This window comes from Triticum dicoccoides, chromosome 4A (assembly GCF_002162155.2).
Source record: "Triticum dicoccoides isolate Atlit2015 ecotype Zavitan chromosome 4A, WEW_v2.0, whole genome shotgun sequence".
Lineage (NCBI taxonomy): Eukaryota > Viridiplantae > Streptophyta > Magnoliopsida > Poales > Poaceae > Triticum > Triticum dicoccoides.
In genome coordinates, this window is record NC_041386.1 from 739,738,663 (window position 1) to 739,758,254 (window position 19,592).

The following is a 19,592-nucleotide window of genomic DNA, read 5'->3' on the forward strand; positions in this document are numbered from 1 at the left end:
CTAAACCTCATATGTTCATGTTCTCTAAGATTCTCACCAATATGCATCCAATGTCCTAATCCATCATGTGCTAAGGACCTCAGACTCCTGCTAGTGCTCAACTTGAAGTTCTTATAACAGAAGCAAACTTTCTCGTCGTCTTCTAAATAAACTACCCATTTTGTATCATGTTCCTTTCGACTGTTAATTGTCTTCTTGCATCATCTCCTGGTTTATTATCAAGATTATCCCAATTTCTTGGACCATAAATATCATGAATATAAACCGGCTGTTCATCAAAACTAGCAAACTGTGCCTTTGCATCCGATGGATTATCTACATTCTCTGAGCACCTTACACTGTTATCGCCTATGTTGATGTCGACATTTTCTTCTTTTGGACTAGATTCCAAATTCCCATTAGTTTTTTGCTCTTCATCTATGTCAACCATCGCCAACTCATCAACTGGGCTTATCAAGGCAGTGGAAGCACTAGTATTACTCTTGAGAAATTCGTTATAGCAGCAACCATAACCATAACAGATTTGTGAACTAATGGTTATTAACAGATTTAGAAAGTTCATATATTAGAAAAAAATGTTCATTAATTTAAAGATGTGGATGAATTTTTAGAATGTTATAGAATTGGAAAATGTTTGTGTATTTTTTTCAAAATATTCATTAATTTGAAAAAAGTTCACAAATTCTATTTATATGATTTTTTAAAAAACGAATTTAAAAAATGTTCTTGCACTTTAAAAAATGCATTCATTTCAATAAAATTGTAAAATATTCACAAATTTGAAAAATAAATTATATCATAAAATGTTTTTGAGATAAGATGTTAACAGATTTGGAATAATGTATACAAATTTAAAAAATATTTACGAAATTGAAAAATATTCAAGCTCACCACACCAAAAATGGGCTAGACTGCCACTGGTTCAAACTGAGACACCATCAAAATTGTCCGTATTGGCGAGTAATCCCAGCACAGTGAGTGCCTTCTGGACCGTAAAAGGAAGCGCCGAATTGGGCTAACAACTAATGCTCCTGTCCACCTCTTCTTCCAAGAGGAACAGAGCATTCATTCTTCAGGTAATTCGAGAATACCTTGCAGTCTTGATAGCATTAACGCATGCCAGGTTCTGCACTTAGTTTCCAACTGCCATCATCCATTGTCTCATCCACATTGTCCTGCAGGTACACATTTCAATGATAGCACCAACAAAACAGAGCACTCATAAAAGGGGAAACAGCAGACCGATAAAACAGAGCACCAACAAAACAGAGCACTCATAACAGGCTCAGCCATGCCATAAACCGTCGACCTATATAGATCAGACAACCATATGCATAAAACTAGGGTGCTTGTTCAGAATACATGCATAAATAAACAGAGTAGGGAGTGATCATTTTTACATACCTCTAACCAGCGAGCTGGTCGCTACCAAACCAAATGAGGCACCAACAGTATGAACAGCTTCTTACCTTTTCGCCGGTCAGCATTAATCCAGACGTGCCTCGGTCAAAAACAGAAATCTGCAGATCCGAAGCAGCAGGCTTTCTATCTATATATGCAAGTGCACATTCATACTACATGAGGCAAGTAAACAGAGCAGGGAACGCACAACTAGAAAGACCTTCTAGAGCATGCCCTGCAGATCTGAAGCAGCAAACAGTGCCAGGTATGAAACCCAAGAAAAGCTTCATCATGCAAGAAAAATGGTCATGGCACATGGCAAACTGTGCCAGGTATGAAACCCAAGTACTGCAAATACATAGCCATTACTACATAACAGGAGTGAATGATAAAGAGATCTTCAGTTACATGGCGTGTGACAGCACACAAGAGATAACGATCGCAATCCAGTACAAACCAAAAATACAACATACTCCAGGATAGTGTAGCAGAACAGGACGATAATAACAGGATGCATATTAGACACTAGTTTGGGTCCAGTTAATGGATAATAACCTGAAGAAAACATAACCAACAACATGATTGCAAAAACCACCATCAGTGATTGTGGCACCACAGGACAGTAGGTGGTAGAGTGCCAGAGGGCAATGAATGAGCCAATCAGCAAAGCAGGAGGACTATCCAAGGGGATCTGAACCGGCCGGTGAAGTAGGAGACAGAGTTGAACTGTACGACGAGCCAGCCTGGAGTGCTCCACCTCGTAACCAGTTTGCTGGAGCCTGGAGCGAAGACATCACTTGGTTGAATTTCCTTTATGGCCTGCTATAAAGTTGAAGTAAACAAATGAAAAAAATCTTTGACAGAAAGGGCATATTTGAAAGATGGAAAATTAAACAAAAAATGCATATGTATAAGGAAAGGCTACATATATCTTTGAGAGTGCAAAAGTGGAGTACGGGAGCTAAGTTACCTTTCCGTTTATTTGCAGATTGGAATTTGAATAACACTTCATCTAATGTTCTTCCAGCGGATATGCGCGATCTTTGGCCAACTTTCTCCATCAGGTGCTCGGCATCTCTCCTTCAAGAGCTCACAGCAATCCCCTGTGCGATTGTGCTTCAGCGAGGATGGCAAATCTGGTAAAGACGATATGTTGGGACATCTAAATATGTCGAGCTTCTTTAGATTGGAGAAGGACTTGAAATTTGTTGGCAGGGAAATCATTTCACAATCACAAAATATTAGAATCTTGACAGATGTGAAATTTGCAGATTCGTCTAATGAAATGAATGGTTCCTTGCATTCGTCAAGACAGAGAGTTGCTGGAACTGTGGAACCTTCAGCTGAGAGAATGTTGTTGAGTAGTACAGAACTGCTAACTTGGAGTCTGCCATGGAGTCGAAACAGTGAGATACACTCGGGGATGAGTTTTGGAACATCAACTAAACATACCCAATGAAATTTCTTGGTAGACAATCCTTCAAGCGTACATAAATCTGGCAAGTGACACAGATCGAGTGAACGGAGAGAGGTGAGGCAACCAACAGACAAGCACGCGGGGCTTCTGCAACTGCTTATGCAAAAATCATTCACATGTGGCCAGTCAGTACAGAGGAAGTCAGCTGAAAGCACGCAGTCGTATATACTGAGGTCCCTAAGTGATAATGGGAAGGATTCTGCTCCCCGTGACAACTCTAAAGAAGGGCAGGAAAACAAGAAAACCACTGAAAGAGAGGTGGCAGCTCGTAAGCCCCCTAATGACCTGAGACACCAGCTATCTGCGATGAGCAAATAGTCAAGTTTTGTCAATGTTGGAGGACCTCTTCTGAAGGGAGTGCTGTTAAAGTCATAATCCGGCATAAGACCAATTTTTTCAGCGAAGCTAGGCCATCAAGGCAAACAGCTAAAGCTCCATCTGTAATACTGCATGAAGAAAGTTCAAGTTCACAAAGTCCTGATGGTGGAACCAGCGGCAGCCCAATGCTCCTTCCATAGATGAGTTTCATCCTCTGCTCATGACACAATAAACATGCCATGATGACATCCTCTTTTACCAACACTTCATCTTTCTCTGTTTTTAGAGCACTTTCAAGGTTTTGAACATGTGACATATCACCAAGCATGTGTATCATCAGCTGCTTCAGATATGAATGCTCCCTTGAGAGTACCCTCCTAATTTTTGATCCTGTATCCACCTCCCAGATTAAACCAAGTCGTGATGCCAAGTGGTTTGTCATCATGAAATTCTCTCTCTTATCATCATGTTCCAACTCATCGTTGGAAATAAATACAAGCAGTGGGCATTCTTCTACTTGTAACATCTTAAGGCCCAGTGGAAGTCAAGGTAATGTCTTCAGGTTTGGCACATCTTGGAGGACAAGTGAAGAGCAATTCCTAAATAGCTCAGTATTGGATGGTAGTCTTTGCAATGTGCTGCAACTAACAAAGCTTAAAGATTCCAAATTCTCAAAATATGAACCAGCAAGTAACCAGCCTGGGTAATTTGAAGATTTGTAACCGTCAATTGTAAGATGCCCAAGTTGAGGTGGTGGCATAAGGCCTTCTTGAATCTCCAAATGTGAACTATCAGGACATTCGTGTTATTCTTGGAACCCCAGACAAGTCTCAAGCTACCAAGATGAGTTTTCTGATGCAACTTCGATTCTAAGGCTTGATCCTTCCCAGTGACATTCTCAAGATTTGTGACACTTAAACTGCCATGAATCTAGTTCATGTCCCTCAGCTGTTGCAACTCATACCCATTTTTATTTTGTACAGAAAATTCCCGGACTTGTTGAAGTGAAGTTATCATGCCAATGTTAGGAATCTGAGGCAGTGCTTTTTTGTCTGACCAGAATTCATCATCATGCCGTTCAAGATGTCGTAACTTCCTTAAATCACAAAGTTTCTCGGGCAAAGTCTCAACCTTGTCACTAAACAGAAGTAGTAAAGAGTACACAGTGATCTTGGCAATTCAGAAATCAGTGTTTTGATGATGTTCAAATACCGAAGGTGCTTCAATTCGCCAACAGATTCTGGCAACTTACTACTGTCATAAGATGACAAATATAGTACGCGCAACTTCTTCAAATTCCGTAGTATCTGATTAAAAAGGTCACTTACATCATCTGATAGGGGATCTATGCAGATAATAGTGCGCAAATTAAGCAACTTGCAGATACTTTGCTTGTGTTGCTTCATACTATCAACACGAACAGATAGATGTCGAACAATGCATGGTGTTTCTGTCACCTTATCATCTTCCAATCTGAAGTAATCCTCTTTGGAGAGTAATTCTACCAGATCATGAAGGAGATCATGCATAACATAGTATTTCTCATCAAATGGTTGAAAGAACGAAACAGAGATCATCTTCTTGAAGCAATCCCTACCAATATCTTCCACTCTCTTGTTTTGGTTGTATGAATCAATAAGGCCCTCTGCCATCCACAGATGAACCAACTCATCAATGACATAGTTATGGCCTTTTGGAAACAAGCTGCAATATAGGAAGCACCTCTGTAAATGTGGATCTAACTTCTCATAACTCCCCAACAAAGCACTCATCGGATCAGTTAAGTTGTCAATCTTTATATTAAGAGCATCCTTCCATGAAGATATATCTGTCTCCCCTTTCAACTGGGAACCCACAACTTTTGCTGCTAAAGGAGATTTTCCAAGCCTTTTAACAATCTTCTCTGCAAAATCTTCAAGCCTTTCACGCGGTAGTGGATTTCTGATTTCTGGTCCAGAGAATGCATGATGCTTGAAGAGTGCCAAGAAGTGAGCATCTTCCATATTTTCCAGAGGACACACTTCACAGCAGAGAGCAGCTGGAAATCTATCATGTCGAGAAGTTACCAAAACTTTGCTTCCCTTATGCCGGGAAACTAGAGGAGCCAACAGTTGGTCCCATTCCTTCTCACTGCTAGGTTCAAACCAAACATCATCCAACACAAGAAGGAATTTCCTTGACTCTTGTAGTATGTCAATCAACTTGTGATGCAAAGTATCAAGGTTATCGATGTGTGGACATTCCCCATTTGAGGCAGACTCGATGATCTCTCGTGTATGACGGTGGACATCAAGTTTGCGTGAGATGCTTACCCACATTCTCAAAGCAAAACATCCTTTTACTCTCTCATCATTATAGACAAGCTGTGCCAAGGTGGACTTTCCCATCCCTCCAGCCCCAACAATGGCCAAACCCGAGTACATCGCTATACTAGACTCAGTAGTAGCAGATATTATATGATCGCGGTCATTATCACGACCAATCACTTTGAAAGGTGGTACTGATGTGGTCACAGGAACATGAGCTGATGGTATGGCAGGGCTCCCTGGACTATAACCAGCAGGAAAGCACAGGAGTTGATGGAAGTCTTTGGCTTTCACTAGGGTAGTCTTCAATTCCTTAAGATGACGAATTAACTTTCTATTCTCTGAACTCATATTGGACAGCCTGCTCGATGCAACACGCAAAGGCTTCATAAGAGTGTTGCTGATGGAGGAGGCATTGGCTTGCAAGGAATCCTTCCCCTTTGCTTGGCGCTTGAGGAGGTTGTAATCACTCTCGTCCAGCAAGTCTTCAGCCAGGTAGAGTGCTTCTTTGAGTTCCCCAAGCCATTTATCCAACCTGGACCTGTGGTTTCCCTTGTCTGCTGCTTCGGTCAACAGCTTGAGTTGTGGCAAGATAGTGGTCTCTAGTTCATGGAGCTCGTGTGTCATTTCCACTCCCAGTCCAAGGTACGTTGAAGCATTATCAAGGAGCTTCTTCAAGACTGGAGATGCGGCCAATTTTAAGCTAACGCTTAAGGCAGCGCTAGCTAATGCCACTTCCATCGGGTTGCAGCGTTTCTTTTTTGGGGGTATATGCCTAGGGAGGACTGTTTTGTTGGTTTTGTGGATGGACAGATCTTGGCGCGGACAGAAAAATTATGGGAAACAAGTAGAAGAACTCTAAAGGCGGACTTCTCCTCGTGCAAGGTGATGGTCAATAGGCTGAAGAGAGTAGAGGTTTTTCTAGGTGTGTATGGAGATGAACAAGTAGACAATATATGAAACAATTTCCCCTCTTTTGTTTTTCCTTTTTTGGGTGTGGAATGGCCCGAATAAAGTGACAGATGGAAGAAAAACCTGCTGGAGTAGGAAATTACAGGATAAATTAGTCAACTGCATGGAACAGAGGTAAGAAAAAAGAATCCTACTGGCATGTGTGCAAACAATGGAAAAATCAAGGATAATATTTTGAGAGTGGGTAATGACCTGAATGATAGAGAGCAATCAAAGTGCTTCTGGATCGCAGGTAGAAACAACCCGTGAATAAGCAATGGATGAACACCTGTTTGAGTGAGAAATTATGAGATAAACTAGGCGGTTGCAATAAGGAAGATAATTTGAACAGAACCCTACAGCCAGATTCGTAGAGGAAAACAGACAAGAGTAGTGGTGAGCTTACACAGATGAAGAAGTGAGAAGCAGTGTTGTAGGAGCCAGCGCAGCGATGAGGAAGGGTTGAAGTAAAGGCAGATTGTAGGAGCTAACAATGTTGTGTTGCAAGAGAATGAGAGACAGACATCCCCAAACAGCAGGTCAACAAGGCTATAGCAGATCTGATCCACCCGCGCGCTTGCCCTTTTTTTAAGTTTAGCTGATCTGGACTTGCTAATAAACTAACCAGTAACCAACACGGACACAGCTCACTGATTGATAATTGAAGTTTAGAGTAGCAGAGGGCCACATTGTGTGACTAAATAGTAAATACAAACAACCAGTTTGTAACAAAATCTCTTTCTTTCTGTCCATGACCATCCTTTCCATGAACAATCCTTTTACAAATGTTCCACCCGCAGGGAAATCATGAAAAAAAAAAGCATTTTATTTAAATGGCATCGATACAATGCATACTCAAAAAGGAAGGTTTTGTACAGCCATATTGCTTTCGATTACTATAGAAGTGTACATGCAGAATTTGCAGAGCGCTTGCTTCTAGGTCTTCCCAAAGTTTTAAATAGCGCGCTAAGCATCTTAGCGCCGGACCTCTTTCAAATGCTATAGCGTGCTATAGCGGAGCTATAGCGCGCTATTTAAAATGTTTGTTCATTTGTTTGGACCAAAATCTCTTAGCGCAAGACCTTTTGTAAACGCTATAGCGTGCTATAGCGGAGCTATAGCGGGCTATTTGAAACAGTGGGTCTTCCACAAAGAAAGTACTCCTTCCGATCCATATTACTTGTCGCTCACTAAATGTAACTTTGTACTAAAGCTGTACCAAGTGAGCGACAAGTAATATGAATTGGAGGGAGTAGCAGATTTGTTGCTAATGTACTGTTGTTTGTGTCTCTAAATATGTATGGATGGGAGGTAGTACTCATCATTGATATATCAGAGACAGCTTTGGAAAGAATATACATACCTCGAATCAAAATCATTGATATGTTACTTTTGTGATTTCAACAAGCATATGCATTCAGTTGAGCTATCTGCACGCACTAAGAAACATCTCTCGTTCCATATGGCGTTTGGAGCTCGTTCCATGGTCTCTAATGTGTCACACAGTCCACAATACGAAATGGAGAGGCAAATTGACGAACTGGTGTGTGCTTCTCATCTAGAAGCAGCTATTATATCGATCTCAGGTCCCTGCTATTATATCAGTTGTGGACAATAGCACTTTCCTGTCATTCCCTGCTTTACCCACTGAAGTACTGCCTGTCCTGTTCTGCACACTTCAAAGCAGAAAACACGAAGCATGCCTATATAAAGTCCAGCATATATAATTAAGATGTCAGAAATTCCTTTACAGCAAGAATGTGATAATACCAGAAAGGAAATTTGGGTATCATTAATTGGTGGTATAAAGTAAGCAGGGAGTGTCTGATGGCAGGTATCCATCGATCCAACTACACAATTAATCTTATCTATCACCTGGGAGAGATGCCAGCCGGTCAACAAGTCAATAGTAGATCTGATCCAGCTACTTGCCCTTTTTTAAGTTTTGCTGACTGGACCTGCTAATAAACTAACTAGTAACCAATGTGGGCGGTGGACACAACTCACTAATCAATAATTAAAGTACAGAACGTAAGCTAGACGCAACTTACATGTTATGACATACTCCCTCCGTTCCTAAATATTTGTTTTTTTAAAGATTTCAAATGGACTACCACATACGGATGTATATAGACATATTTTAGAGTATAGATTCACTCATTTTGCTCCGTATGTAGTCACTTGTTGAAATTTAGGAACGGAGGGAGTATCACATAATGGAGTATTTTGTACCAAAATCTTCAGCAGCCAATACATAACTCTACGGAATTAGATCAGTAGCAGAGAACTCTCGAAATACAACACCATTGTGTGACTAAATACAAACAACCAGTTTCTAACCCTTTAAGCATCACGAGTTAGAATCCCATTCTTCCCCTTACCATGTCATTCTATAGTAATCCCATTCTTCAAGTTGATCCATATATTACGTATTAAAAAGGAAGGGATATTGTACAGCGGAATAGCTTCTGACTACTATAGAAGTGTACAGAATTTGATAGAGCCCTTGCTTCCATGTCTTCGACAAAGGAAGTGGCAAGTTTCTAGCTGATGCACTGGTGTACGTATCACTAAATATATAATAGTTATCATGGATATAACAAACAGCTTTGGAATGAATGGACATATCTAAGAAAGAATCAGTGACTTTTCTAGTTTCGACTAGCATAGACCGACAGTTGAGCTATCCGTGTCTGGTGCCTCAGCCTGAACCACCTGCCTATCTACTTTTCCCTTCTTCAGACTGCCTTGCCTCTAGTCCTTTCATCATACTATAACAGTTCACATAATTTCCAAAGTAATCTCTGTTCTTGTAAGCCAGCCTGATTCATCAAATTAACATTAGTACGATAATCAGCCTAATGATTTCTAACCAAAGGTGGGTCGTATCCTACCTATTTCTTAAAAAGAAAGAAGGAGCAGAGTCTATCCTGATGTCGACTCTGAGGAGTCATTTATCAATGTTAGAAAACTAATGCAAGTATGAATTATAAATAATCAGAGGCAAGTAGCGAGAAAGAGACATAAAAGTAAAGATTGTGCTAACTACCAACTAGTCTGTATTTAAGCAACAGGTGCGTACGATCTCTCGTCAACCTAACCAACCATCAAAAATGAGCACATGCACACCCACGCATGCACCCGTCACATGCAGACTTTTTTTTGCCAAACACATTGATTAAGCATGCATACAAAGTAATAAAAGAAGATGATATCAGCAAAAGATTCTCTCCATTTTAAAATTTTAAAATGCTTTGTAGCTCAAACCGTCGCTCTGATGAAAAAACTATTTTCATATAAAAGATTCGTCGCGATGAGACCTTCGAAACTAGATCCCATGTTGGTATGTTCCGACGACTTTTTTTTGGGGTAAAAATTACCAAGTGTGTGCTATGCAAGTTCATGCTAGTTAAGCATAAGTTATCATGTTGTTTACACTGAAGATATCAAGCACAAAAATGGTTGCTCCAACCTTCTCTTCACATGCACATGTGTCCATGTAGGGGGGGAATTGATGCCATCCTAGATTCTCCCTATTTCAAAACTTCAAAATATTTTATAGCTCAAATCGTTGGTCCGACCGAAAATTGTTTCCACATAAAAAATCCGTCGCGGGGGACCTATGAAACTAAATGGCATGTTGATATATTCTGATGAATTTTTTCATGCAAAAAGTTATCAGCTCTTATGCGTGTATATTATCATGCTACTTAGACACACGTTACCGTAGTATATTTTCAACAACAAAAAACTAGGATAAAGTTACGGCAGCGTTTGTGCATGAGTTATCACGCCCGTGGTCTGTATGTTACCACACTATTTACACATAAGGCATCGAGGGTATGTTTTCAAACAACCTCCTCTCCCCGGGTTAAAGTTATCACGGTGTTTGTATGTCTGTTATCAAGTCTATGGTACATACATTACTGTGCTATTTACACGAAGGTTATCGGGAGGGGGGGGGAGGTAACTTCCTCCCATGCCCCCATCCCCAGGTCAAAGTTACTGCGGTGTTTGTGCGTGAGTTATCACGTATACGATGTGTATAGTACCAAACTATTTACACAAAAGTTAGGGGAGGGGGAGGGTTGTAAACAACCACCTCACCAAAGTTATCAGGATCGAGGCACATAAGCTATCAGGTCTACGATGTGTGAGTTACCATGCTATTCACACGAAACTTACTGGGAGGATATTTCATCCCCCCCCCCCCCCGGGCGGTAAAGTTACCAGGACCGGGTCTGTGATGTGTGAGTTACCATGCTATTCACACAAAACTTACCAGAGGGACATTTCATCAACCACCCCTGCCCCCACTCCCGCGGCGCCAAAGATATCAGGACCGGGGTACATAAGTTATCAGGTCTGCGATGTGTAAGTTACCATGCTATTTTCACATAAAGGTTATCAGGGGTATATTTCATCACCCACCCCGCAGCTCCCGCCCCGCGCGCGAAATTGCCATGAGGGTGTACATAAGTTATCATGTCTTCGGAGCGTAAAACATATCATGTTATTTGCAGGGAAGTTATCGTGGTATGTTTCAACAACTCCCCCCATCTCCACCCCCGTCGCTTACCAAGACTAGGGTACATAAGTTATCAGTTTTGCAGTATGTGAGTTACCATGATATTCACGCAAAAGTTACAGAGGGATATATTATCAACCCCCTCCTTCCCCCGGTCGCCAAAGTTACCAGGACCAGGGTACTTAAGTTATCAGGTCTGCGGTGTGTGAGTTACCGTATGTATTAGCATTAGAGTTATCAAGGGTGTATTTCATCACCCCCTCGCCAACACTACGGCCGATGAAAACATTCGCTGTTAACAATTTCCGCAAGTATAAAATATAGAAAATTAGTATGTTTGGATTTACTCGATAACAACTATGGCCAATGTGACTAGAGGCCTTAATTGTTGGACTTTTTTTATCCGCATAGAGTAAAGTACAAAACTAGTCTAACCTGTGTCTAGTCAACAAAAAGGAGCTAGCCCAGGTGGTTCACGGGACTGTGTAGCAACCATTTGGTCATGGGTTCAACTCGTGTGAACGCACTTATTTTTGCATTGTGTAGTCGGGCGGGAGAGAATTGCATGGGTGGTCAGACGCACTGGGATCCAGATTGAACGGATATCAATCCGTTTGGATATGTTTCAAAACTGAGGTGGTTCGGAAGATAGATTTGTCGTTTGGTGGAAAAAAGTTGTTGACAAATATAGTATCATCACCTCACTCAAAAGTCCATGATTTTTTTAAGAACATGCATGCGGGAGAACATATACACGTGAGCCAAGAGTTGCACAAAAAACACCCAAAAACAGGTCTGTACTAATGCACGGGTCAAAACAGCTAAAAGGAGTAACTTTCCAATATCAAACATGAACTCTGTTTGGATTAGTTGGTTGTCGTGTTGAGGTTGGATAGGTGAGGCGCCGGTTCGATTCCTGCATCCTGCGCTCGCGATTGTTAATCCATTATACTATATTTTTTTATCCATTATTATACTGTTTCAAGCGAAAGAAATCTGGGCGCACGATCTGAAATTCATGCGGCTTTCAACATTTATTCAATATTATTATTATTTATTTAACTCAATGTGGAATTACTCATATTATTAATGTTTGTGACGGGGAATAATTGATGCGGAGTTTTACTCAAGGAAGTAATATTCGAGCTGCCGAGGACGACTGTGATGGAATAAAGTAGAGGAATTAATAGGGATCGACTCTACTGGAATTTATATGTACGTACATATTTTTTCCGGGACATCACAGAGTGGAAGAGTTGGGTTTGTTTTGCAGGATCGGCTCTGCAGACTGTTGACCCACATGATTAAGATTGGAAGTTGATCTCACATATACAATCTAATCATGGCAGATGACTCACACATGTGTGCTAGGGACTAGTATATTTAGACTCGAAAAAAACTGACATGTTTTATCGTGATTGGTAACATTGTTCAGGAGTCACATGGTTTTTTCCGGAAACAGGTATTAAACCTAAAATCTAAAAAGTGCATACACACTATTTAGGCGTTCCGAGCGGCCGGCTCCTGGCGAGGATTTCTTGCGCGTACATGGTCCAGGTGCCACCTGGTCGGAAGCATATGGTGGGTTTGAGAATATAATTAGGAAGGAAACCAGTACGCGATGTTCATTCTTTCTCTCTCCGCATGTGCTTGATTTAACTAGCTTTCAAAAAAAATTAAAAAGCCATAACTCTCAAACCGCGCGTCGGAATTCAGATCCGTTTCCATCGTTGAAATCCTCGCGTCGAGATCTTTGAAACTAGATCTCGCATGGGTATGTTTCGATGAATTTTTTTTTATGCCAACTTTGATGCTATATGATGCAACTAAAGTACTGCATTGTGCAACTTTTTTTAAAGTCAGTTGGCTTGTAATTTAGTCTAGTTGTACACATATTGGTGTTTTAGTTGGCTTATAATGCAGTTTAGTTGCACAAATATTGATATTTTGTTGCCAGAAGGACTAGTTACACACATACATGCTCAGTTGGCTTGTAATTTAGTCTAGTTGCACACATATTGATATTTAGTTTTCAGGACACTAGTTGCACACACATATGCGTAATTGGCGCGGCAATGTAGTCTAGTTGCACACACATTGATATTTAGTTGAAAAGACTAGTTACACACATATATGCTCAGTTGGCGCGGCAATGTAGTCTAGTTGCACAAACATTGATGTTTAGTTGACAGGGCTATTGGCACACACATATGCTCAGTTGGCGCGGAAATGTAGTCTAGTTGCACACACATTGATGTTTAATTGACAGAAAACTATTGGCACACACATATACTCAGTTGGCGCGACATGTAGTCTATTTGCACACATATTGATGTTTAGTTGGCAAGTAGACTAGTTCGTCCAAACATACCCATGCAGGATCTAGTTTTGAAGAGCATGTCGCGAAGAGTCCAACGGTGAAAACAGATCGCAATTCCGATGTGCGGATTAAAAGTTATGGCTTTTTAAAATTCTGAAACCACAAAAAAATGCATAGGAGAACAAAGTACAAAGTGCATGCAGGTTCGATTCCTGCATCCTGCGCTCGCGATTGTTAATCCATTATACTATATTTTTTTATCCATTATTATACTGTTTCAAGCGAAAGAAATCTGGGCGCACGATCTGAAATCGATGGCAATTAATGCGTTCGGATTTGTAGCTAAAATCCGTACGGCGGGATTTTAGCTTTTCCGTAAAACTAATGCAAGTATGAATGCCACTAACTTAATTTGGGGCCAGCAGGACGGTTCCAAAAGGCTTGATGCTTTAAATAAGCCATCCAAATGGACGCACAATTTCGTGTACTTTTCCATGGCCCTGCTTTACCCACTTAATTGACGCACAATTTCCTGTCTTTTCTTGCTTTGCACACTTAATTACTCTATGGCCTGTACACTACAAGCAGAAAACAGGACAGCATGCAAGCCAAGCCCACCATGCGAAATCAAGATACCAGAATTCCTTGAAAAGGATCCTCTTCAGGTCAAAAATAAAAAGAGCAAAACTCGGCGAGAATATGCCTGGAGGCAAATTCGGATATCAGTCATGGGTACAAATAAATCAGTGGTGCAAGGAACGAGATCGAGTTCATTCGGCACTATTTTACAAAAGCCGTGCATGAACATACAAGAACCCACCCAAAAATGCAATCCCCATAAATGGATACTGGACAGAGTTAATACATTCTTAGCATAGTGAAACCTGAAACCTTGTCGTTATAATCCGAACCATGCAGTACAACACAAACTTAAACAAACACTGCTCCGGCTTCTAGATTAGGAATTTTCAGTTACTGCTCCTACTCCTCTGCTGACCCAAAGAAACAAGAGCTGGGGCAGCTAACTAAGGATGTGCTTACCAAACCAACCAATTTGGCTTCAAAAATCCGTGGTCGAGAGTAAGCGGCGCAAGTCGTTCTTATTTTTTTGGTGCTTATTGTTGAAAATTCATGCGGCTTTCAACATTTATTCAATATTATTATTATTTATTTAACTCAATGTGGAATTACTCATATTATTAATGTTTGTGACGGGGAATAATTGATGCGGAGTTTTACTCAAGGAAGTAATATTCGAGCTGCCGAGGACGACTGTGATGGAATAAAGTAGAGGAATTAATAGGGATCGACTCTACTGGAATTTATATGTACGTACGTATTTTTCCCGGGACATCACAGAGTGGAAGAGTTGGGTTTGTTTTGCAGGATCGGCTCTGCAGACTGTTGACCCACATGATTAAGATTGGAAGTTGATCTCACATATACAATCTAATCATGGCAGATGACTCACACATGTGTGCTAGGGACTAGTATATTTAGACTCGAAAAAAACTGACATGTTTTATCGTGATTGGTAACATTGTTCAGGAGTCACATGGTTTTTTTCGGAAATAGGTGGAATATTAAACCTAAAATCTAAAAAGTGCATACACACTATTTAGGCGTTCCGAGCGGCCGGCTCCTGGCGAGGATTTCTTGCGCGTACATGGTCCAGGTGCCACCTGGTCGGAAGCATATGGTGGGTTTGAGAATATAATTAGGAAGGAAACCAGTACGCGATGTTCATTCTTTCTCTCTCCGCATGTGCTTGATTTAACTAGCTTTCAAAAAAAATTAAAAAGCCATAACTCTCAAACCGCGCGTCGGAATTCAGATCTGTTTCCATCGTTGAAATCCTCGCGTCGAGATCTTTGAAACTAGATCTCGCATGGGTATGTTCCGATGAAATTTTTTTATGCTAACTTTGATGCTATATGGTGCAACTAAAGTACTGCATTGTGCAACTTTAGTATTACATGGTGCAACTTTTTTTAAAGTCAGTTGGCTTGTAATTTAGTCTAGTTGTACACATATTGGTGTTTTAGTTGGCTTATAATGCAGTTTAGTTGCACAAATATTGATATTTTGTTGCCAGAAGGACTAGTTGTACACATACATGCTCAGTTGGCTTATAATTTAGTTTAGTTGCACACATATTGATATTTAGTTGTCAGGACACTAGTTGCACACACATATGCGCAATTGGCGCGGCAATGTAGTCTAGTTGCACACACATTGATATTTAGTTGAAAGGACTAGTTACACACATATATGCTCAGTTGGTGCGGCAATGTAGTCTAGTTTAGTTGCACAAATATTGATGTTTAGTTGACAGGGCTATTGGCACACACATATGCTCAGTTGGCGCGGAAATGTAGTCTAGTTGCACACACATTGATGTTTAGTTGACAGAAAACTATTGGCACACACATATACTCAGTTGGCGCGACATGTAGTCTAGTTGCACACATATTGATGTTTAGTTGGCAAGTAGACTAGTTCGTCCAAACATACCCATACAGGATCTAGTTTTGAAGAGCATGTCGCGAAGAGTCCAACGGTGAAAACAGATCGCAATTCCGATGTGCGGATTAAAAGTTATGGCTTTTTAAAATTCTGAAACCACAAAAAAATGCATAGGAGAACAAAGTGCATGCACCGAAAGATATGGCTGTGTTGATATTTAATGCGTCCCGGGAAATGGATTAGATGATAAAGATTTTCTGATTAGGAAAGGGGACAAAAAATTTCCTTAAATAACCAGCCGCTCGCTAATCATACTGGGCGGTTGGGCGCCGGCTAGACGCGTCCAATATTAAAACACCTGGAAGTGGATTCTATATATAGGTCCCTACCCTCTAGCCTCAATATGCATTGTGAGCGGTACCACGGAAAAGGCAGGAGGAATTAGACTACCCGCAGTGGGAGTAACATAGGTAGTAACATCACACATATCTAGATAAAATAGATGATGTGGCAAGCAATAAATGAAGAAAGAGAGACATGTGGTAACATGCTAGTTACTACTAGTATGAGTAACATCACATATATCAAGGCAAGATGAGTCTATAGCCTAATAAATGAAGTGTTGCATGTTATCACACATATGTTACTCCCCACTATAGAGGTAGTAACATAGTATAGTAACATGGACACGTTACTACTCTATGTTACTATCCATTGAGGCTAGTCTTAGAGGGTAGACCGCATAGCCCACAATTTTCTAACATTGGCATCCGAGCCGTTTAGGGTTAACGACTTCGTCGTCAACTGATTCGATCCAAAAACAATTCCGCTGCGTACTCTGCCGTTCCACACCAAGATCCATTCGTGTGGCGCCGCACACCAGTCGCTTCAGATCGATTTGATCTGCACTTTCGCCGCCAGGCCAGCTCGCTCGTCGATCTTGCTGTCGTCTTGCAGAACCGACGCCTTCTACCGCGCCCTGGCGATCTCGTGGAAACCGGCATCTGCGGCGTCGCTCATCGCTGCCCCGATCCCGATCTCCAGCCGCCCCTGTGCCAGTAGCTCATCTGTAGCCCGCGTCGTGTAGCTAGCAGTCAGCGCTGGTTTCGGCCGTCATCGTCGTCCGCTACATCACCAGACCCACGTCACCGCTCCGTTCTGCATCCCATCACTGCGCCGGAACAACCTCACGCGGATCCGTGCTGGATCCCTTGTTGCTGTGTAGCCTCGTGTTGGGCACTTGGGCTGATACATGTAGGATGTACAGCAGCAAGAGCAGTGAAGCCGCGGGCGTTGCTACAGGCGGGTCAATAAGAATTGGAGCATCACGTGAATCCATGAAGGAGACAAGCTACAGGCGGGTCAATCAGAATTGGAGCATCACGTGAAGCCACAGCCTTTGCTCGTTGATTAAGGATCGAGGCTGGTCTACTACAAGTCCCCGGAAGATTCAACCTACTTGAAGGCTGCATGATTATTCCTCGGGAACTTCCCCGTCACTTCGTCATACGAACTCTCCAGCTCTTCGTATTGGTAACTTTTTTTTTTCACAATGGCAGATATCATGACAGTTTGGAATAGAATATAACAAATGTATTCTACGGAGGTATTTGAACGAATAATTATCTCAAACAAGCTGGAAAAGTTGGCCTTGTCTAGCACCCGGAAAATGCCATTGTGGAAGAAAGGAAATATAGGTTGAATAACACAGGACTTGGAATATGCATAGAAAATGCTTGCATATTTTTATCGGGTCGTTACATTGTTCTCCGGCTTGTTTAATATATTAGTAAACAGATTGCATGGAAATTTATGTGCAATCTGGAATATTATTTTTTCTGAGAAATATTTCTCATGAAACTACTCAATAATTTTTATGGTGTTCTGTCTTAATTGATGTTCATGAGAATCTTTGGTGAACTCTATGCATGGGTAGCAGAGGAAACATATTCTGGGTTATACATTGGTTATTTTTAACTCTATGCCAAATTGATTGAAATAATTGAATTTCCAATATAACTTCATTTAATATATGCAATATGGGATGTTATTTGCTCTGTGGAGGAAGATAAAAACTCTGAGAGGGAAGGATCTGACCAAATATTATTGGTTGCACCTCGAAGAGGAAGAGAGGAAAGGTATGTCTATAATTTGTATCCATGGAAATTTTCATGTGCCATTTTTTAAAAAATAGTTCTGTTGCACATTCTGGTTATATATCATATACTTCCATGCAAACAATTCCAAGGAAATGCTAAAGTTAATAAACTTGTTATTGGAAATTGTGCCCACAAACTCTGTTTTTGAGGAAAATTGTTGATGATGGATACACCATTATACTAACCATGCATGAGAAGTAATTCAAAGAATTTTCTATTATGATCATCACTTATTTGTGGAGGAAGATGGGAACCACTCCATGGAAAAGGAATTTTTTTTTCTCTCACTTAACGGTATGGCCATTGTCGATGTTTGCATTGACTATGTATATGTCATTTTTTTACAAATGGTTGGTTTGCGGATTTTTTCCTCTGTGCCTTATATTGCTGGAATACAATAGCAATTTTATTGACATGCTAAAAGTACCAAATGAATATATATATATATATATATATATATATATATATATATATATATATATATATATATATATATATATATTGTGTGTGTTTTGCCATTGCTGCTAAATTCCTATGTACTTTGGAAATTTTGCCATGAAACTCCTTGGTGGAGGAAAAGTATTATTGTTATAAGACACATTATATGCAACTTCAATGTGGAGGAATTTGATTTATGGTTCTATCTTGGAACCCATTGTATGTAATACTATTTGGAAAAGGAAGAGTGGAAATATTGCTCAATGATAAAATTAGTCCATTACGAAATTTCACACGATGGTCTATTCTTTCTTGATGGTCCATTGGAACTTCAACCCAAATTGTTATTTGGGGAAGATTACTCAATATAGAGGAATGCTGATAATGGGAACACATGCTTGGAATTTATTGTTTTGGTCGTGGACGACTTGGTCACATATCATGGAACCGAATTGAGTGGCTTTGTAATTCCAGAATTCAAAACTTTCATGGGAGGAATTTGGCTTTCTAAAGCACATATATAATGGGTATTTAACTTGCACGCCTTTTCTTAAGGTGGAAAGAGACAAAAAAGAGCTTCACATCATTCTTTTATATATACTTATGGATTTTTTTGACACTCCCACTAGAGGTCAGATTGTTTATTTCATTTCACTTATCGATGATTGCACTTTATATGGTTATATGTTTACCTTTCATTATACAAGTCTTTCATTATACAAGTCTTTTATTGTGATGTTCACATGATGATCTCCGCTGGGTCATTGTCGATGCAAGGACGCAATGCGAAAGTCAAAAAGAGAAGCTGAAGTTCAATCGCATGTTAGAGGATCACAAAAAGGGTTGTACCCCAATTGTGAAGATGGCAACACAAAGCTGGGTACCGTACTGGAATTGCTGCAGTGGAAGGCAGAGAATGCTGTGCCTGACAAAGGATTTGAGAAGCTACTGAAAATATTGAAGAAGAAGCTTCCAAAGGATAATGAATTGCCCGACAGTACGTACACATCAAAGAAGGTCGTATTCCCTCTAGGATTGGAGGTGCAGAAGATACATGCATGCCCTAATGACTGCATCCTCTACCGCGGTGCGTACGAGGATTTGAACGCATGCCCGGTATGCGGTGCATTGCGGTATAAGATCAGACGAGATGACCCTGGTGATGTTGACGGCGAGCCCCGCAGGAAGAGAGTTCCTGCGAAGATGATGTGGTATGCTCCTATAATAC

The 19,592-nt window shown here is 40.7% G+C and overlaps 2 pseudogenes; both read right to left on the minus strand.

Annotated features, from left to right (window-relative positions):
- Window positions 1-1,739: 1,739 nt before the first annotated feature.
- On the minus strand, window positions 1,740-3,749 carry LOC119288304 (annotated as a pseudogene).
- Window positions 3,717-6,976, minus strand: LOC119288303 (annotated as a pseudogene).
- Between the last annotated feature and the right edge of the window lie 12,616 nt (window positions 6,977-19,592).